Genomic DNA, 23,088 nt, shown 5'->3' on the forward strand with positions numbered 1-23,088 from the left:
AGATGTGACAATATATGTTCTCAAGTAAACAGGTAATTAAAAAAGTATTTAAATATCGCGTATAATTATTTTCTACATGTATATTGATGTATCGTAGTTTATTTCGAAACGTCCCGCGTCAAAAAGACGATTTGTTGCTTGATTGTATAGATATTTTCTTGGCAACGCACTACCAAACTTTTGTCTCTCTTAGACGGCTATTTATTACAACGAGCACAATAGGAAATACACGGGCGTTTCATTATTTAAATCCATGTCGTGATTTAGATCGGACCTAAATCGCAGCGTCGGACGCGAAAACACGGTTAATTTCGACAGGTGGTGGTACCCAAATACCGCATCGCGGCGATTTTCGATAGAGCCGCTGACAAAGAGTCGAGTTAATCGTCGGCGAGTGCGCTGCGAGAGTACGGTCGATTGGTTTTCCAACGGGCAACGAGTAAATATTTTAAAAAGTGGGTTGTGCTCGGTAATTTGCGGCGTGGACGAGACGCGCACACACGTGCGCGCGCGTCACGTGCACGTGTGTGTGTGTGCACCCGCGTTTTTCCGCCAGTATTTATCCGTGTACGTGTGCGCGGCGGCGCGCACTCGTGTTTCGTTCACGTGGAGGGTGGTAGATCGATTGTCCTTGCCTCTCAAGGCTGCTGCAACCCCCGGGGGGGTTGGGTTGGAATAGAATTTATAGCATACGCCGCTGGCATATTAATAGAACCGACAACAACACGGGCGACACATACAGCGACGGAGCCGCTGCCAATCCAATTTACACGACGCGACGTGACGGTACGCGAATGACGAAAATAAGAGTCGCATGTGACGATGATGCGCCTCGTCGTTGATCGTTTATCGCGAAAAACGCGCGGATATCGTTTCGTCGGGTTTCCGCGACTCCACGTTTTACCTCGATTTAATCCCGTCGTCCCGGAAGAACGCGAGAGGGGGCGGCCGAAGGGAGGGGCCGAGAGAGGAGCGCAAACTGCATCTATCCGCGACGTATCGCACGCGCGTGTTGAACACGCGGGAGGAATTTGCTCGTTATCAACGATGCGCGCGTGCAATAGTTTGTATACGCAGCGCGCGCGGTGCATGTTCCACGTGCGTGTGTGCCCGGGGGCCGAGGTCAGTCGTTAACGTGTAATTAAAACCTTAATCGTACAACCAAGCTCGTAGTCACACGTGGCGGCACATCCTCGTGACCATCGACTAGAAATCAGTGATGACCGATGACGTCACGCGCGGCACACACACCGCGGGCCGCGGTTATACGACAGCGATTCCCCATGGGAAGCCACGACTCCGGCCTGATGGCTCCGCGATTAGCGTAATCGTTGCCCGGTCTCATGGTCAAACCCGTCGCGTCGGCCTGCGCCGCGTTGTACCGCGGGCTTCTCTTCCGGCGCGCGAGGAGTCGAAATGAGATATCATCCGGCCGTTGTCAACGAGGAAATATTAGACAACGCACCGGGCGAGCTCGGTAATACTGTACCAGGATTTTCTTTACAGTATGGCTGCTTGCTTAGATAGAGCAAGCATAAATATCTCAAGCGTTTCTCGCGAGAGGTGACAAGCTGGATCAGTACTTAGGGGACTCTATAATGGGACTAACCTGAGGGAAGGGAGAGGGTAGAGAGGGAGGGGGGAAGCGTTAACATAGTATACGTACTGTGCTATGAATTTTCGTACAGTAATGCAGTATGCGCGCGCGATATATGCCGCGCGACGCATACAGGGAGAGCTAGCTGGCTACGTCCTATCGCGCCTCTCGTGTGTATTTGTACGTGCTAGTCTCGTCTCGCTACTACGACGTATACATCACGCCGGGGTCTGTGACACATACAAGAGAGAGTGCGGGAGGAGATTACTATGCGGGGACTATAAATCGCGCTCGATGCAACGTGCTCGCGCGCTCGCGAGCATTTAAAATGCACTTCATACATCCGTCGGAGCGCGTAACTCGCCGCCCGATGAATCTCGCGTGAATTCGCTTTGGAAATTACGAGTTAATTCGGGCGCGCGTCGACGGTAAAAACGCCCACGGTAAAAAGTCGGATAACTGTTTATAATCAGGTTAAATATCGCTCGTCCGTTTTCGCCCGATACAGCTTCCAATTAAAAATGGAATCGATAATTCGGTATACTTGGGGAAAAAAAAAACTGACTGAAATAGAATATTTATACGACGTTCGCGAGCCACATGGCCATTTTTCGCGTCGCTCTCTGACGTGGCTGATCGTATAGCCAATAATTAGTAGTGCGGTTCGCCAAATGCAATTACTTTGCGGCGGTGAAATTGGCGGGAAATCGCGTTTAATAGTCGCGAGGAAATAAAGAAAACCCTAGCTCCTGGCGGAGAATCATTTTCGTGCATTATGGCGTACCATGACGCATTATGATGCATTATTATGCATCATGACGCATTAGGATGCGCTATTGCGCGTTGGTAGCGCGCTTTGTACAGTGCGGCGATGTTGGCCGGTAATGCCATAAGTCTTTCATAAATTGTATACGGGGTGCTGCGAAAGTATCGTTTTGCCATGACGCTATCGTAGAAAATTCGATAGCGCTTGGTTCTTGATTTTAATACTTATAATTAATCTTAAAACTTAGCTTTTGTATTTCTACCGGGGATATATTCAAATACAGTTTGATCAATAAAACAAACGTCGGAAAATTAGAGTCACGAGAAATCATCATTAAATCGACAACGCACGTGCGTGCGTTCCTTAGCGCATAATTCTTTGTCGATTTAATAAGTGATTGGAATTATTGACTTCCGACAAACTAGTTTCCAGGAAATGCTGCATATTATCGGATTAAAATAATTTTGCGAGTAATACTTAGTAATTGAGTGTAATGAAGTAATATTAAAATACCTTACAGCAGTAAAGTTAACAAAATTGGTGCCGGAGTGCCATGTAACGCGAAGAAATCTAATTGTAAGATAATCACTTTTGTTTGACTACAGCGCATTTCAGTGCATGAAAGCCGTCGATTATGCAAATTATACCTGATAATCTCGCAAAGTTAAACGCAAGGTGTCGAAATCTAAACGTATGTTATTCCGCGCGGATATACACTCAATTTCTGCAGGCTGATTCTGTAACTCTTATATATAACGACAGTTTCATTATCGTTACATTGTTGTTGCGCAGATATTACATATTATACATGGTAAAAAAAAAGCTACGCAATGCAATATAACGATAACGAAATTGTCGTTAAGAGTTACAGAATCAGCCTGCAGCAATATCATGAGATAACGCGCGACAATGTCGGATGCGTAAAGACGCGAGTTCGCGGTGAGACAATGTCGTCAGAGAGAATGAATGAAAGAGAAAGAGGAAGAAAGAGGGAAAGAGAGGGAACAGCATCCTTTCTTTACTCCGACGCAACGCAACGTAGCGCGACGCTTACCCATGCATACATACAGGAAAAGGAGAACAAGATCGAGCCATACAAGGTGACTCGGAAAGAAGGGAAGTCGGTGCGCCCACCCTCCGGAAACGACGTCTAAAGCCTGATGTTAGTGCAGGCTTGCGTGCCGTTTCGAGCAGCGTGTACCGGCTGCATCAAACTGCACATTATTCCTCGCTACTATGTTACGCGGTGTTGCAGCGGAAAATCTCCCTAGATGCGCTGCTGATGCGGCAAGAAATCATTTTCTTTTTCTTTCATCGACTTTATAATACCGTTCGGTAATTTGAATAACACGGTCTCTGTAAGATCTGAATTAATTATCGAGATGTAAAGGTTAGATCGAATTTCAAATAGGCTGTCGCGTTTTCATACTGCATATATGTGTCACGTTTAAATTACCAACGATAGTAAAGCATCACACATTATTTGTAAGCAATTAATATTTTTCTTGTATTTATATTTGACACCGACGAGAAAGAGCTACGATATTATTCTCTCGTGTTCACAACTCAAATTCTGACACCTTTATTTACTGAATTGTCCAAAAAATGCATTCGCGACGTGGCGGTGCCGGCGCACCATTTGTGCGCCATGTCAACGCACCCATGAATGCATCAAGTTTCGCATATACGACACTATTAATTAATGAATCTGCCAAGCAAGAAGCAACTAGAACCGAGAAAGCTCGTTTCCTCCGCGAGTCTCCATTTACTGCTGTTTTTTTTTTTTCTCTCTTTCTCTCTCTTTCGCTCTCCATTTCCTTTATTTATACAGCGTGATTAACCTGTCAAAACTTGTGGCGATCGCGGTATCGGTGACAACATCGAGAATTAAGTATCTTTCGCTAATTACGACCAATTAACAACCAATTCGCGGGATCACTTCTCTTGCCGCAAAAGTAATATCCGCTTAACTGACGCTCCTTTAATTATAATCACTAATTACCGACAATTTTAATCAAGAAGCGCACTGCTAATTGATAGAGCACTTTCCTTTCCTGCAGTATATTTTGGACAAAACTTGCAAAAAGGGAAAGGGATCATAGCTCGCGATCGTCGTCTAAGTGACCCCAAGATTATTATTACTATCAAATTACGAATCGCGTGTTCGAATTCGTTATGTCGTTCGGCAATTAGTTAATAATTTATCACTAATTGCGGCAATCGTTATGGGTATTAACGGGAACGGGACCGTGTTCCTCACCGCGTCTACGCGTATCGTCTAAAAATCGTCACGGTAGTCTAGTCGTTGTGTCACGTCACGGGGCCCTACGCGCAGGCCGTCACGGTCTCGGGACCATGCGGGTCGTTATATTAATTTAGGGCTAGTGCTCATTAAAACCTAACGATAGCGCTCGTTATGCCCATCCGATAACAGCGCGGCGGCACCGATTATTATTCGTCGATTATATCGCGCAACGTTTTGTTTCGCCTTCGTTGCCGAACCCCGAAGCAGGACGGATTACAGGAGGAATTTAACGTCTTGCCTCCTCACCCTCTCCTTCTTTCCCCCTTTTCTATTTCGTTTTTTCGACGATGGCTTTTTAATGCTCAGCATGCGTGGCTCTAATTACCGCTGTGTGAAATCGTATCCGAACACGACGTCGGCTTTTTTTCTCCTTTGGCCTTTGACGCGGTAAATGATTACTCCGACTGCAAATTCTTTTTTAGATTTGACTGATTCGCGAATTATCCATGGTGACAAAAAAATGCTCCGTTTTCGCGATATGGCATTTCTATTTGCTATCAGAATTGATACGTAAGTGTATATATAGGCAAAACGCAGAATTTAATTTATATTAATTAGGACTCTTTCTATTTTTATAACATGAACGATAATCGCGATGGTAGTCAGCACGAGATCTTCGATAGTAATCAAAAGCTATGATAGTAATTTCGAATCCTTGATTTTCAGAAGCAGTCGCTACGCGGAGGTGTTCATCGGCGCACCGGCACCGCTACGTCTTTTACCCCTTCCGTCCCAGCTGCATTCTGCTAGGATTAAGGCCGACGGCATTCCCGGGTTTAATAAGTGTCGCCTGAATGACGTGAATTAGTCCAATATGTCTGAGGTCCCCGAGGTAGCAACAATTCAGGGCCGCTGCATCGTGTAATTAAAATTACTCTGCGCGTCATACTTTACGCTTGGAAGACGCATGCAGACGGGCATACGAAAGGGGTAGAAAATAGGGATGTCGCTGCTGCAATAATTCAAAGACTATAGCGGTGGCTTCTCGATACGCCGCATTAATCAAAATCGAACGGAAAATATTATCGAAAAATACTTTTATATAAACTAGACAGAAATAAATTGTGCAAATATTAGAGAAAAAAGTCCAGCGAAGATTTTATGACTTACGAGTTTGATTTGATTCATGTATTTAAATCCCGATTGTTATCACTATAATATTGCGGTAAGTTAGTCGTAACGGAGTGAATAGTTTTTGAAATACTTTAGATAAGGCGATACAGAAAATATACGTATAAAGTGACGATATTGCGGTCTCAAACACGATTAGTATTTTTAGCCGATTAGTGGATCCGGTAAAGCGAAAATAAGCGCATATACCTCGCGGATATTCTCTAACAAGTAGAAGAGACTCGAGCAGCACTCAGTCTCTCGGAGTGGGCCCTTCTTCAGAGAAGTACCGGGGCGTACAACTGACTGTATGAGCTTCTCTTTCACCGCGTCCTTTGGCCGTCCCAACCCCTTTCAGCCCCTGAGGAGAGCGGCGCTCTTAAGGGATGGCCTACTTTCGCCGTCGATACGCCTGCGATTGCATTTCCCGGAGCCACTCGAAGACGATACACGGCATGTATCGGTTATATTTAATATAAAGCGATCAAACGTATAGAACGTTATACGATATCGCATAGAACGAAGATACGTTATTAAAATAAAAAGAAACGGCGCAAAACTGAAGAGATATCGTTTAAAATTGCTTCTGGCGTTGTAATCGAATAAACAGACATGAAAACTGCGATGTTCTCCATTCACAGATATATTTTTTTAATTCTGAACGCATTAGTAGCGTTACTTTGGCACTCCGACACTGATAGTACTCGCGAAATTATCTCAATCTTAGGCTATCGCTGAATATTGATAAGGACTCACCACTTTAGCTGGAGAACTGCACGCCACGCTGCAATGCTCGATCTGAAAACGAGAAAAATCAAGGTTAATAAAAAAGACTTTATACTTTATTATATTTATGATAATTATTGCTGCGAGAAATAATATACCAAGTAAAAGATTTTAAGAATGTAGATAAAACGCGGATCGCATAACTTATTTGCTAAGCGATAAAAAGAGCGCGTGCTGAAAATTTACTGATCATGGAAATAAGACGCAACAATCGCAAACGCGGGTCAACGAACCTCGAAATTGGATTCGACGCGAGCGCGAATTCGTGTCTTTTTTACTGATGCAGAACGGAAACGAGACGAGGAGGATCGACAGACGTCCACGTGTCGCGAAATTCCTTACGGATGGAATTTGACGATCGTTGACACTCGCGCGCGGACATACATATATCGCGCAAAAGAAGGACGTTTTTCTGCACGGTCAATCCCTGCCCCCTTCCGCCGCTGCCCTGCCTACGTTCGCAGACCCTCGTATTCGACATCAGCGTGCAACGACCGTGGTCGTTGGCGCGTGGCGGTGCTAATGAACTTCGGCAGCATGTTACCCAAAAGCACGTGGTAATTTCGCATGCGTGCGTGAAGGTTTGCGCGGTAATTCCGGAAGCCAAATAAACCAACTTCGGGAGTTTGAATTGAATAAATCATCGTTACAAAACAGCAAAGCGATTCTTTAACCCTCTCTCTCCCATTCCAAAAATGCAAATTTCTAAATACCATTTAACGTATTTTAATATAAGTTTTGCATCCGGATTCAACATCTGTAATGTAATGCGTTAACCCTTCTAATTCTGAAAACAGGCCGGAACGACTGGTGCTCAGTTGAAATTCTTGAGCGAAGGACAGCGATAACAGTATTATTAATTAAATTCCGCGCGTTCGTGACGAAACCGCCAGATGCGTTCCTCAATCGATAAGCAATAAATTAAGCATGGACAGATGCAACGCCTCTAGCATCTACGTTATATTAGAGAAAACACATTGCGAGCTTCGCACGGTCAAAATTCCAAAAATCGCGCGTGTGCTCTAGCAAACACTACTGAATGGATTTCAATAATCAATGGTATCGTTACGCGAATAAATTATTTAACAGTAGTAATTTGTGGTAATAGACGTTAGAAAAAACGTGTTTGAAATATTGATAAGCATGCTCGTCATTCCCATATTTAAATATCAATTTTCTCATATAAAATTTATTTCTGATAGTTTTAACGAATTTCGCTACTTTGGTGAATTATCTCAGTAAAAAGATGGAAATATTTGGTAATAAAAGAAGACAGTTTATAGCGAAGAAATCTTCAAGATTGTAAATTTATTATTCAAATAGCCATCTCGTGAAAAAGATGACTCTAATCACCAAGGAATCTGTCATCATACTTCTCCGTAATGGTCGAACGTTTTCTTTGTAGGAAAGCAACCGAAAAGCAACCGCGATGTCTGTGAGCGCCAGACGACAAAATATCGCATAAGACCGCAATTTCAAGCAATCCTTGTGTATGCGAGCATTTCGGGTTTCTTACGCCATATTTCAGTCGCATCGCCGGCGGAGACGTGACTCTCCTCAAAATCCCTCCGTAATCGAACGGGAATCCAAGAAGAGGACTCAAACAGTCGTCGGTACGTACCGGTGGGGAATAACAATGAAGAGAGACAATAGTAATGGAATTATCTTACGGATAGTCGTTCTCCCGTTGGCAGTACAATCGCCATCGAAACCGAATCTCAAGTGCGTTCTCTCTCTCGCTCTCTCTCACTCTCTCTCGAAACCGGTCCGACTCGAGCTCGTCGTTCATCCGATGGCGCGTAGCTAGGTGCTAATGAACTCTCCGTGAGTCACGTTTTAAAAAAGACAAAGACAGACGAGAGGACACGACCGGCGCGGGCTGCGGAAACGCGAGAATCTCGAAACTCGAAGTGCCGAATACGCAAATCAGCGGCGTTCTCCGCAGCGCGTTCGTGTCTTTTCAAATTCTTTTCTCTTTTTCTACCTTTTTCTCTTTAACGGAATCCGCGCGCGCAGCAAGAAATTCTTTTTGCGCTCCGTGCGTTAATGCTTTTCAAGCGAAAATAGAAGAACTCCTCGAAAGTTCACTAAAGTTTGCGAAAATCGTACTTATGAGCTAGGTTGTTGTTTACAGTTTGATCACGACTTCTTCAGAAAGAAAATATCCGACTCTCTCGCGATGTAGATATTGTAAATTTTAGGAACAATATTTTTCGTTTAAATGGCGAACTTTGTAAACAAACTGCGATAACTTACTTCGATGCAATCAAAAACGGAGTTGGAAATTCGAAACTCGTAATTATCAAGCCGAGAGAGAGAGAGAGAGAGAGAGAGAGAGAGAATTAAATTTCAAGTAAAATTATTTCACAAAAATGCTTGCATTTTTATACTTAAATGATCGTATCTTAAATGGCCGCTTGATCGGACCGAAGCGGAAGGATCAACCGCGAAACATTAAAATACCAATATATCGAAGATGGGCATGGGAAAAAGGGAACACGCCGTAAAAGAATGCGAAATAACGGAGGGGACGGCCGTGCGGACGTTGGAATGAAAAATAATCACTCGATCGACTCGAATTAAAGAGAATCCCTCCGTCGAACATCGATCTCACTTTGGTTACCACCCGTGGGCAGCCGATAGTAATTAATCAGCCCGCGCGGTGCACACCGATAATTAGAGGTACCGATCGACGGGCAATTAATACGCCTCTTAACCGCGATCGGCGATCGATCATGGAAATGTTATTCCCGCGGGAGAGTAGCGGAGAGAGGAAGGGTTGAAAACTCGCGGATTACAGTGACAGCGGATTAACATGCATTAAAGGCGATGGAAGTTCGGGGAAGTAGCTTCTAATGTCAGGCCACGGTAAAGCGAGCGGGCGGTCGGTCGGACTGGCAATTTTCTGCGGAATTAAAAATTTAGAGCTTTCAATTTGCCGACAGCTCATAAGCCACGCGCCATAGTTGAACTTTCGCAAAGTGCTCGCGGAAAATCGAGCGTAGAGTTGATCTAAAAATAATGTCTACGTACAATTAATAGGTATACCTTACCACGTACTTTTTTTTCTCTCTCTCTCTCTCTCTCTCTCTCTCTCTCTCATTCGGACATAACTTTAATCACGGGCATTAATTTTTGACGCGCTTGCTCGTTCCGGGTATCTATCTATCGCGATTCGTAGAACTCCATCCGTGCAATTAATTTTTAACGTCTTGATCGCGAGAACCAGCAGATTCCCTTCTCGCGAAGTTTAGTCACCGTCGAGATGACTCATGATAAATAAGAGGAAAAAGGAGGAGGAGGAAAAATTCGATTTCGCTGATTATAAGAAGAATTTAGCAGTCGTGAAATTATAAATATCAAAAGCGGCGCATACGCTAATTCCAGCAAAGCATAATTCCACTTTAAGTCAAGTGTTACTTTAAAATCGTATCTCCGATTTTTTCGCGACTATTTGTGTCATCCCCATTGGAGAGAAATAAAAATTCATCGAATATTAAAGTCGCCAGGGACGCCTCGTCCTCGAGTCTCTCGACTAGAGGAGCGCCATCGAAATTGACGGCAAAAAGTCTGTCGATCAAACTGTCGAACCCTTTCGAGAGGGACTATTAGCGGCTATATTTTTCCATCGATCGCCCTGAACTCGTCGGAAAAGCTTCTTACCGGAAATAGAAAGTCAAAAAGATTCTACGCGACCGTGGCTGTCCGACATTGTTTTCTGAAAAAATAACGGAAGCGCAGACGTTTCTGGCCGCGTGTACGACGAAAGGAAATACCGAACATCTTTATCTCTTCCCTCCCGCTTTCTTTCTCTTGCCGTTCTTTCCGCCTCTTTTTCTGGGCATGCACCTTCCTCTCTCGTGCATAACGCATCCGCTGGATTCTTCGCTCGCCTTCGCGAGTTCAAAAACCTTTCTACGCGTGCGGCTTCCACGGAAATGGCTCCGGACCACCAGTCGCAAGAAACGTCAAATTTCTAACTTGCAGGAAAAATCTGGCAGATCAACTCTTAACTTGGAGTAAATTCGTGGATGCATTTTGACGCAATTATATATAAATTTAATAAATAAACATAATTTATAGTTGACAGTTGTGCCCATAACTTTTTGCAATTATTATAACGTAAAGTTAAATCTTATATATCATAAATTGTAATAATTTACAGTTCCGTAAATTATTTATTTCTGTCACGCGTCGTATGATTTATGTTATGATACATAGGATGGACGCTTATGGCAAGTGCGCTTTATACATCAAACGCGAATAAATCGGATGTATTTTATAAGTCAAGGAATTCTTTTTGGGGCATCTGAAGTAGATCGCACACCTGATTCCACGGTAATTCGTTATCTTGACAGTTTAAGGGTGAGAGCTATTTCGATTTCGATATCACATCCGCATACGATATTTCTACCCAAAAGTCAATAGCGGCACATAGGTGGGAAGTGCCTTCGATTGAACGTGTCTCACATATACGTCAATCAACATTTTCGAAATAAAACGGTAAACGCTGTTTGCGACTCTATAGTTACGCTCGTTTAATGTTCTAAATTGTTTATCGTATTTGCACCGCTGCAGGTGAAACGCACACAATCTATATAAATTGATTTATAAACGTTTCATAATTTAGTGAATGTTACGGCTAATCGTAATTGTATAAGCTAATGTGGCTGTAAAAATGTGAGGAGTCACTTTCAGGGTGAAATTAATGTCGACGTTATTTGTGACGTACGATTCCCGTACCCGGTGAAAGCGTATCGTCGACCCGAGGAAGCAGTTGAACGCTTCGCAAAAATTCGCGTTTCATATTCGTCTCTCTCGGCATTTCCCATCGTAACAGTTAAATTACTTGAGTCTCGTGGCGGCGCAACTTTTCAATAAAGACGTCTTTCGCTCCACGTGACTCGCGCAATGAATGCTGATCGAGACAAGCATCGTCTGTAAGTAGGAAATAAAGAACGGCGGAGGAGCCGGGAAGGAGATGGAGAGGAGCGGGAAAGAAAGCTGAGAGATGTATAACGTCAGAAATGCCGGTTTACTCGAAACCCAGTACACGAACGCATCGCACCAGACTTCGTGTAGTATTGAGAACTCGGCGGAGAAAGGTGGTCGCGAGGGGAGAAGGAAACCGTAGTGGTTAAACTCAGGCAATGAGAATCCAATGAGGGGATATAAGTCTGCGGTAAAACAGATGCCTTTGAAAATATCGGATACGGAAAACATAAAAGCACAAAACAAACGTCCGCTAATTATTATCGAGATATTGTTATATCGTTTAATACCAAAATATTTCTCCTTATTCAGCGTTTTCGCTTTGTGGATTTCATATCGAATTATCGAGAGTTATTAAATACATTTATCGTCACGGTAACTAAATGTCGAAACGTTTTTGCGAGATCGTGGATCGGAAATAAGTGGATAACGAAAAAAATAAAGCTGTAGAACGCGTCAGCGAGACCCCCGAATAATTCGGAACCCCGCGTCCGTGAACGTGTCCTCCGACTTCGCAGACGTATCTTGAGGACCCAGTAGGAAGGATGACCGTAACGGAGGAGGAGGAAGAAGAAGAGACGAACAGAGGGTGGTTGACGGCGGCATCGGGCGGCTCGAAGCAGTTACCGATACGGCGGGTAGAGTAGGAGATGAAGAAGTAGGAGGACTTGCGCGGGTGGACTTGCGAGGGGACGGAGAGGGGGTCAGTTTTTTCCGTTTTTATCGGAAGGAAAGAGTGGCTCCCCAAGCCCGTAATGGAGTCCAGGCACGTATCCGTCGTGCACACGCCAGCAGAGCCCGCGGCTTTTCCAGTCACCCGACCCACCCCCTTCGTGTCTCACCCTCGCGCTCGAATCCCGCGAATTTCCCTCCCTCTCTCTCTCTCTCTCTGTCACTCCCGTTCTGTTCTGCTTTCACAAATGCCCCTCCCTCCCGCACCTGCACCTGCAAGTTGACAGACCGACATTGGATCCCCTCGTACACGAACACACCCTCGCGCAAGTTACACGACGAGTAAACGCGCTCGTTGAGGTATCTTATAGAATTTCCAGCGCTCGTCCTGCTCGATCATAATCGCCCTTGTAATCCTGCTGGCGATAGAGAGGAAAAAAGATACGCTGAGTGGACAGTACGCGACAGTATTACACGTGCGTCAGTGATACTAATGTTTCCCTGAGTCGACTGAAGGCAATTCAAAAATGCATGCATGAGATGGATTTGACATAAAAAAATCTAAGCGCTAAAATAAAAATAAAAAATCTCTCATTTACTTTTGGATAACATCTATCTTTTTTTCTATTCATTTATATTCATCAAAAATGCGCCGTTCTCATTACAAGTGTTTTTATAAATACCGCTCACTAATTTCTGTCATATAATTTTTCCCCAAAGAAAAGACAAATTTGAAAGAGCATCGCAATCGTGGAATGATGCTTAACATTTGCAACCTACTTTTATGTCATGTCTCCGAGAGATCACATAACAGTTTTTCTCCCATTTGCGTGCTCTCATTATGTTGAAACTAAAAAAAATTGTCGCTGCTTCGGCGGAGAGAAAGAAAGATCGCTCGAAATCGACCTGACGCGAGTACGGTCCTCGCTCGTCGATCATCTTAACGTTTGCGAACGGACGACCAATCGGCCGCATGAAAACTCGATTTGTTCTAATAAACGACCTACGATAAATTTCTCCCACGGCCCGCCTAACAAGGGTCTCTTAACGACTTCATCTGACGACATTCTCCAGTCGTCGAGAAAGGAAAAATCGCGTCGCGCGGGAATGAGCGTAGCCTTAATCGGTAGCAAGCCCAATAGATACAAATAGCCTAACGTAGTTTATGGTAACGCATATGTATATATATATATATATACCTATAGACTCTTTAAAATATAGCACACAGAAAAGAGCCGTAGACTGTGAATTCCACGAGACTCCGCTTTAAGGTTTCAACTTTCCATTTTTGCGCGGTCCCATTCGGGCGAGTATCAATCACTGAAACTTTAATAACTCCATTCCCCAATCAGACTGATAAATTACGGATCGAGCCGCGGAGTCTTGCGATTTCGTTATAGGACGGCAATTTTCGATCGACAATCGCACGCCGAAAGTTCGATTCACGCGGCCGATATTCATTTTTCTTCCCCCGGTCACACTTTTTTCTCTGTTTATACCAATCAAACTTGCTATTTGTCGTAGCTGATAAACTGTACAAGCCTGTCAGCAATATTCGCGCTGGTACGCGGAGTGTAAAGATCCGCTTTTTTATATTTTTTTTTCCGCTTGTCTCGTTGAATGTTTTCGACGCGCGGGACCAGCCGGATTCTATTTGGTGGCCGCTTAAAAAAAAGAGAGAGAGAGAGAGAGAGGGAAAGAGAGAGAAAAAGGCAGAAAAATCGTCCGCACACGCGAAAACGAGGAGCGACCGGAAAAAGAGAGAAAAGTGCGAACGCCCGCGCTGTGCGTCACGGTGAGCTTTTAATACTGCCTGACGAGTGCATGTTTAAAGGCTTACTCGCGCGCGTCATCGACGGATTGTCGTGAAACCGATCGGATACAATAAGCGCCGCATGCAGCGTGATTACGTGAAAATACAGGCGACCGTGCGCGCTCGCGTTTACGACTGTTTCCCAGCAATTTTTTCAGGAACGCTGCTGTCGTGACATCGCGGATTTTATAGACACTATAAAACGTACATATACGCGCATTTAAGCGCGGAGATATACCGCGATTGATTAAGGAGAATGACGTCCGTTTCCGAAGTACGCGCGTAACACTCAAAAATTTTATAACGCCGTTACGCGATTTTACACGATCAGTGATCGCGAATGTCGTGACGTGTTTTATGCGTTTGCCAATTACGCTGATTTCTGTCAGAAGTAAAAAATGTTTCTCGATTTTTATTTATAATTTAGATTTTTAGATATTTAACCTATTAAAAATTATTCGCGTAAATGAGTATCGGACAAAGTTTGAAGTATGAAACTAATGTTATACGTCAAATAAATCTCTCCTATTGAAATTTTATTCTATTAAAATTTTATCTCCATTTAAATTGCACAACAGTATGACTTTTTTCCAGCAATGTACTCGTTCTATGAGAGAAAGAATCCACTAAAGAAACGTTATGAGGTTCAAGCATGGATTCAGGTCGTGGTCGGCAATCTTCGCGATGTCAGATATGTCATAAAAATTCGCTTTGTCTCTGTTTTTTTCGCGCTGTTGCTCGCGCACGACTTTTATTCGCCGGTAGCGGGGAAGAAGAAAACCGGGTGGTTTGTAGGTCGTTAAAAAGGCGATCCCCGGCGCCGGTAACGTCATCTTGGGCCGACATTAATGTCGGTGAGCCGTGAGGAGTACATAATGTTGCGTTAACTCGGCGCCCGAGGGGAGATGGATGAGCGGTACGCGTCGCAACTTTAATTTTTTCCCCCGGGGCGGCGGGGCTGCTTTCGGGTTAACCCGGCTTGCCCACCCCTTCGCCAGCCAGAAGGGCCAGAAGAACTTTTTAAAACGCAAAGTCGGGCGGGGAGGGAAGGACGTTGTAGAGGCAGGAGGGTGGCGGTTCTAAGGATACCGACGACTCTTTCTTTCGGGGAGCGAAGGCGCGGGGTGAGAGAGGGTGCGCGGCAGATATACGTGCGCGACATCGTGAAGCTCGTTATAATGCTCCGCGAGCCCACTTCATTTCATCATTGCCGGGAACTGCGGCACGGGACTGCGGAACTTGACGTACGCGAACTTGCAGAGCAAACGGCGGAGAGAGCCTAATGGCCGCTAACGAAAATTGGACAGCGATGAGTACTTCAGCCGAGTCTCGACCGTGAGAAGCGAAATGGAGGGAGACTCGAGACAGGCTCCGCTCTGCTTTTCAAGATAGTTCGATGATTAAGGCGGCATACGAAAGTATTAATTCGCACGAGGATATTTAATCTACTAAAAGCAATGCCGGTTATTTCGCGCGGCTGGTCCCTCGCGCATTTATCCCGCGTTCCACGCTTTTTCCGCACGGCGACACGGACCCGAGGTCACCATTAATTTCGTTAATTGAATTAAAATTGAATTAAAATTAAATCGAGTTGAAATCAATCAGCGAAATTTCGATCAGCGACACGTTTTGGAGGTTATAAATCCCCGTTATAATACCCCAAAGTAAAATTAGCGATTTGCATAACTCGGCAAATGGCGCCAGATTACGCGATGAAATCCCCAAGGCGCGATGCTTGCGGCAGTGCCCTAACTTTCATCATCAGTCTTCCCTTCATTTTTCGCCCTCCCTATATGGAAGCTCATGGTTTGCGAAAAAAAAGAAAGAAGAAAAAAATAAGAGAGCCGCGCCTGTTCCTTTGCCAATCAATCATTGTCAATCGATCGATCTATCTACGCCCGAAAATTCTTTCTGATCAAAGTGGTGAACGTTGTGCTTTGATAACTTATCTAAGACGGCCGGAATCTCGTCTCCCTAAAGTGATTAAATATCCTGCCTATTTTTTCAAAAAATAATTCATATTTGCTAATACTAAATAATGTATTTAATACAACACTAATTAAATCCAAAATTTACTTATGCTAGCCATTTTTTTATGCTTGTTAAGAAAATGCCGTACGACAAAAATATAATTTCAAATTTGATGTAACTTTCTTAAATATGTATCTCATACTCATAAAAATATCTGTCAATTATTACAGTCGTCTCTAATGAGATATATTTAATTATGCAATAATAATCTATGTGTCGCGAGATCAGAAGAACGGTTGGCGAATTCGAATGTTCGCAACGTCTTTTCGTGATTTAATTTCTCTCTCCGGAAAGGATTTTAAAACCGGAAATACGTGCGTATACAACGTCGCCTGGACGGGGGCATCGCAACCGGCGACCGCACCGTAAAAGCTCACAGGCGGCTATAAAAGCGGACGCGGAGGTCTTTCGCACGTTGCCAAAACCAACCAACGCGCCGAAACACACGCATAATCGGCCGGTTCGATGCACTCGCGTGTCTACATCACGCGGCGGCTCGGGAGCGGGTGGCCGGGCATATGTTATGCGGCGCGAATAAAGACGTCTTCTGTCCATGGTGTACACACGTGATCGGGTTCAAGGTCTCCGAAGAAGATCGAACGGCGCGCACGAAACTCCTATGCGTAGTCGGCGGTTTGTTGCCCTATTTGGCGGCAGGACGGCAGACGGGCCAGGGGAATTGAGGGGGAGGGGAACGGGGAATGAGGGAGCAGAAGGGTACGGTAGTAGCGATCGTAGAAGCGGCCGACGTCGGTCGGAGGGACGTCGGAGGAACGGCACGGCAGCACGCATCTGCGCGCGCAACTTGGCGGGAAACAATAAGGGCCAACAACCAGCAGGAAGCACTCCTTGGCGGGAACGCGAAACGGCGGTGGTACTCAACCTTGCTCTTCGCGGCAACAACAAAGCGGAGAGCCGCGAAGTGGTCATCGCCAGTGCCAGAGGCGTTTCCCGACCATTTAACTACACGATACGCACTGGCGAGCGTAAATTATTCCTGATTAATAAAAATAGCATCAAAGAATACTATTTTTCTATCAATCTCTTCCTTCTCTACACATTCTCACTTATTTATTTTTATTTCCTACATCCCAAATATTTCATTGTTTAAGAAAACTATGGATCCTTTGCGAGTTTCCTTGGTCTGTCCAATAGTGTTCTTTACTATTAGATCAAATATTCTGTTCGATATCTACTTAGATTAGACTGTTCAATACTTAGTTTTAATTAATAAAGATCTAATTAATAATTAATTTCTAATTCTAAACCAATAATTCACGCTTCAGGCGTAAACGAAATAAATATCCGCATTTTAATAATGAAGTTTAGAGTTCAGCTCCGAACGTAATATTTTATTATCGATCTGCATTAATAATGGATGCGTTGTGAAAAGAACATCACGACATGTTTACACGATCCATTAGGATTCATCATTCAAGACGCTGCAAGAGAGTATCTATGCGCGTCGATATGCGAATGATTGGACAATACTCGCTGGACTACAAACGATAATTAAAACGGAGATCGAATGTCACTGATCAATGTGTGACATCCTGTTGGTTGTTAATAAGTGAGCATGGAGGCTTGGCGATGACATTTCGCGGAAGAATACGCGAATTGTATCGAACGAATGGCGTGCGAACGAAAACGACATTCTCGCGTAGAACGATAAAACGAAACGGCGACGGTGTTTGTAAATCGCGAGAACGATACGAAACCTGAAAGATTCTAACTGCGACGGGTCAGGATAAACCCTGAAGGATCGTAGAGGGCGAGCTGTGATGTCTAGACGTGTTTTTTGCCCCGGTCGGCCCCAGGCGGACTGGGAGCTCCGGAAACCTAACGTCCGATCGTCGCGATTCGCTCTTTGTTGTCTGCCTGCACTCGAACCTAACTCAGTTGAGGCAACGATCCCGGGTAAGTAACCCCAGCTTTTAACGATTCGACCTCTCTTTCTCTCCTCCTCACATTATAGTTCTAGTCGTGATACAGCAGAAAACGAAAACTTATTTAACTAATAAGGCTATAGAACGAGGACTAGAAACGTTCAGGCCGCAACCGGGCCCAGCAAAACGGGCGAGCGAGATGAGATGAGATGAGATCGAGCCTGCGCGAAGTACGCGGCTCAGGAATCCGACGATTAATTTTTCGCCGCGAACACAGAAGCGCGGGTACAAAGCAGATCTTCCGAACCCGTTCCCCGGGCGCGCTGCTCACCGACGCGGGCACGCAGACGAGAAGCCCTCGAGTACGTTGCACCAGCAGCGTTGAACGGCGAGGGAACGAGGGGAGGGAAGTCATGCGGTCAGGCACGCCGGTTAGTTAGATCCTCTCTCCCGTCCCGCACCCGCGCGTCGGCCCTTCTCACCCGATTCTCTCTCTCCTCTACTCTCCGCGCCGACAACACGACGTACTACCAACCAGCCGACGCACCGCACATACACGTACACGGTTTACGCACGCACACATCGGCCCGTCCGCTTCGCTCTTCCTTCGCTTTCCTCTCTCCGCCAACCCGTCGCACCGACCTCCCGGCGACTTGGCGGGAAACCAGACACGTGGTTCTCATGGCGTCCATTCTCGAACAAAGGATTCCCACCCGCGGCGTCGTAGTACTACGTCGTCCTACGCCGTGGGCCTCGTTCTCGCCTCGTCTCATCAAAACGAACGTCTCGAGGCGACCGACTAGCCGCTTCCCGTTCGAAAGCGACGGCTTCTTTGACCTGGCAGGGGTGAACGCGTATAACGGCCGTTTCGAATCAGGAGAAGATTCTGTGAGAGTCGGACGTACAAGGCCGAAAATAAAAGTCTGAAGACATGCATCTTTTACCACTTACGTGCTGACTTTTTATTGCTAAATAATTTATTAAGTTTATATAATACTTTAAAAGAGGTTTATGATAGATTAATAGCGCATGTGCTACAAGGCCATAGTATTATATATAAAACAAAATATAAAACAATAGTATAGTATTTAGTAAATTATGATATAATAAATAAATTCGCAAACGAGTTAAAGATTAAGATTTTCTTTGTAGTTTTTAATATTCGGAATATTTGTGACCTTTTAAAGATTAATTGCATTCTATAAGTTGATTTCCTCTATTAAAAAGATTAATAAGAAGTTCTTTAAAAAACTTTAAAGCTTCCTCAGTATTTGGTGCATCGTTATTCCGTCAATAAATCTAGAGCTAATCAGTGTTTTCCAATTAAGAAACAACGAACGCGATTTTCAAGTCAAATTCTATAAAGTTACTAAAGGGTCTAATCGGGTCTAATACGTTTGGCTAAAAAGACCGCGACGAACGCGAGTTAGTGGAAAGGCCCAAAGAGAGAAGTCGCACGAATCCTATCGACCCGGCCGATCGGTTGGAGGGAAGACGATACTCGAGCACGGAAATCGAGGAGTCGAAACGATCGGCGGCGCGGCAGTTTCGATGGAGCGACCGCGCCGACAAGCGTTTCTTCGTTTCGTGGACGGTTAACGTCGGAGCCCGTCGTTTTCAACGGAAATTCAATTAAGGTATAAATAGCTCGGAAGAAAGAGAGAGAGAGAGAGAGAGAGGTCAGGCCATTAAAATGGCCGGCGTACGGTCAATAAGAAGGTATATAACTCGGCGCTTTGTCTGGTCGAGCCGCGCGCGCGATCGTCGTTCTCTCTTTCCGCGCCGCCACGCCACGCCATATACCGCGCCACGGTGTTGCATTACGTTCCACTCTGTGTTCCAGACCTACCGCAATCCCGAACCTTCGGTCTAGACTCGTCGAGACCGAAGAGCGGCGGCGGTCACACGTCGGTCATTCACACGCGTGCGACTCGGCGCCGACCGAGGAGGTGCGACCGGCTCGGCTCGGCTCCTCTCCCCGATCGCGCGCGCGCGCCGCCCTTCATCGACCGCCACCGCGACGACGAGACGTTCTTCGATCGCGTGACAAATACCCCACGACAAAGTGTCTCGTCCCGTCGTAGGTCGTCCCCGCGGGAACCTTGAACTCGTCGGCGATACGTCGCAGTAACGCGTGTCTGCCGGATGCACGCGGGCAGCCCGGATTCTCGGAACGGTTCTCTATCTCGCGCGCGAGGAGAGAATCGCCGAAAGAGTGGGCGCGCCCGATTCTGATTCTCCGCCGAAGGTCGTAGACGATTTTACGTGGAAACGGGCCTCTTGACGGCGCCGGATCAGGTCAGGTGTGAATATTCGCTAATTTGCGCGGGATCAGTCAAAGCGCGCTCGGAAAAGAATATCTACTTCATTTTTGTCTTATAAATATAAACGTTGCATTAAAGTGGTTGAATATAATTTCCTACAATGATTACCTCTATATTTTAGAATACAAATACATTCTGCATTAATTTATGGTTATATAATTTGTAATAATAAAGAATATATATGTAATGGTATGGACTTGAAAATACGAAAGAAAATATTACACGTACGAAACACTCTTTCTCTTTTATCTTTATGATAAAAACCAACACTGACCATTATCGTTCCAAGATTGTTAACTCATATTAACTCATTAGCTAATAGTTTATTTGTCTACGTCTCGAGGATGCGGATCGAGTTATCGCGACGATGCCGCGCTTCTCAGACGGCCTAATAACATTACGTAATTCTAGATCGTAATCGCAAAGCCGAGCGCGCATAATTTGCAAGCGGCAACGACGTGCTCATAATAAAGGGATGATGGAAATCTTAGAAAGGCAATCGGTAGACGGGGGACAGCGGACAGCTTCCTCTCCATCGAAATAACCGGTTCTGGTTTCACGGTCCTCGTCACCTGCGACCTTCTGTCACCGGCGGGCCAACGACACTGCACCGTTTCAAAGGAAGTCTGGTGCCACTTTAACGACCTGCGCCATGTACTGAGGAGGCCTCAGGGTCAGAGGTCAGACGGGCTACCAATACGCATACGCGAATACTTACGAAGTATGGGGACGAGGAGAGACGCAAACGCCTTGCTTTAACATTCGCGAACGCACGGCAGGACCGACCGAGCCGAGCAAAAAGACGAGCAGTCGCCACGTCTCGATTTATATCCTCGAACTTCGAACACGCGTCCCGCTTACAATCGACATCCGTTGAGCGGATATACGCGATGCGCATGCCGAGAGGCAATCGATGATCGCAGATTTATACCATTATTGTCAGTGTTGTACAAATTTTCGTATCAGACAAAGAGACTAATGGCAATTTATTCGAAGAAAGTTAAATTACAGAGATTTCTGAGAGAGACATTCAAAATCAGAAGCTTCTCATAAATCCCTCAGGAACTTCAGGACATTAAATATATAATGAAATCCTGTCTTCCAATTTTTAAATGGATCCTAATATAAAGAGTTGAGTTTCCGTCCTTAATATGATTGAAGAAAAGCAAAAAAATAAAAACGAATAGGTAGATATAAGATCCTATGTATTTTTCATGAAGGAAAAATTGGGTTTCAAAAAAAACTCGTTATTAAAATATGACATAAGGTGATGTAAAGGCGGAATATTCCATACAGCGTTCCCGAGAGAGATTTAATACAAATTATATCGTGATTCGTCTTGAAAAAAGGATGAAGTGGACGATAAAGATCATAACTGGGATTGTTACGGTACTGGTACGACTACGAATACGAATGAGTTATTTCTCCCTACGTCGGCTCCTCCATGCATTCTGCGAGCGAGCATTCTCGATCGCCCATGGGAAAGATTTTCGGGGTATAATGGGACCCCGTTGTCGTCCTCTGCGACGTACGAAGGGCTTTTATTAGGATTAGGGGTGCGCGGGAATTCCGGTGGCCATAATGGATTCGCGAATCTGTCTGTCTGGCCTTTACGTTTGTTCTATAAGGGTTCAACGAAACGAGCTTCGTGGCTGGGGCCATAGCAACGTCTACGCGAGCGAAATTCCGTCCGTACACACGTATACATAAATGCACATATGCAAGTAAAGGCTAATTAATGCCATTCGGCGCCACGTGTTAACGCGACGTGTATTGTATTTGCAAAGGCAACAGGAAATCGTCTGTCGGTGGGCAGGTACATAAACAATTGCCTTAGGGATTCGCGAGACGGGCTGTTTATGTGCAAATCGCCGCTTTGCTTATTAAACACTCCTACTTCACTTCCCAATTTAATAATCAATTCTCGTCTATCTGAAAAAGATATGTTATCGAGAGCTATGCCGGTAAAAATTCAGCCACTTATCTTTATGCGAAGTTTGACGTAATAGCGATGTGAGGATAAGATTATACGCGAATTTTACTCGCGTCCATTTTTTTCGGTATCCTATGACCTAAGACATGGTAACATTGATTGCGGGACGGATTAGCGGATAATAATAGAAGCGGCCGACACTCGAAGGCCTCCGACTCGTCATCGACGACGTGGCAATTTATGTCTCTCGAGCGTGTACAACAAGCTCGCCCGAAGGTGCCTCGGCGAATAGACTGAGCCGCGGAGACCTTCGACGTCCGTTTCACCGTCCTTCTCCATTTCGCAATAGCGAAAGAGCTGGGTTGTTTACCGCTAGAAATAGATAGCCTAGTTAGGTAGTGTACGTTCCCGGCTCTATTCTTGGTACAGGCCAACTTTTTCCACGCGCTCGCGCGCTCGCAGTTAGGCTCGTGTCTAGGTCTCGCGTAACTACGCTACGATTGCCTCACTCGTTCCCGGTACTGGCGTTCCATTATATACGAAGTTACGCCGTATCAATTCCACGATAAATCATTCCGCCGCGCGCCGCCAAGGAATAGGACGAACCCGCCGCGACTCCGCAACCTCGTAAATTAGACGTTCCGCGAACGGCGCGCGACCATTGCGCAGGTATATCGCTTAATCTTTGGACGAGGTTTGTATAACGGACATCTCATGGGCTCTAAGTGGAGTATTAAAAAGAGATAAGTGTAGTAATAAATAAAGAGAATTGGAATAAGTAAATTATGCCATGTTTATCGAGAGAAATCAGCTTACAGCATTGGAAATATGTTATTCAATTTAAGCAGAAAAACTCGTATAAAATTTTACTGA

At 45.0% G+C, this 23,088-nt stretch overlaps 1 protein-coding gene across 1 annotated transcript in view; it reads right to left on the reverse strand.

Annotated features, from left to right (window-relative positions):
• Nucleotides 1–23,088, reverse strand: part of Pdk1 (Phosphoinositide-dependent kinase 1) — a 289,915-nt gene that overhangs the window by 191,193 nt on the left and 75,634 nt on the right. The window contains exon 2 of the mRNA XM_071792447.1: nt 6,535–6,576. The gene's annotated coding sequence lies outside the window, so the exon portion shown is untranslated. The remainder of the gene's footprint in view (nt 1–6,534; nt 6,577–23,088) is intronic.

Source organism: Temnothorax longispinosus, chromosome 11 (genome assembly GCF_030848805.1).
Source record: "Temnothorax longispinosus isolate EJ_2023e chromosome 11, Tlon_JGU_v1, whole genome shotgun sequence".
Lineage (NCBI taxonomy): Eukaryota > Metazoa > Arthropoda > Insecta > Hymenoptera > Formicidae > Temnothorax > Temnothorax longispinosus.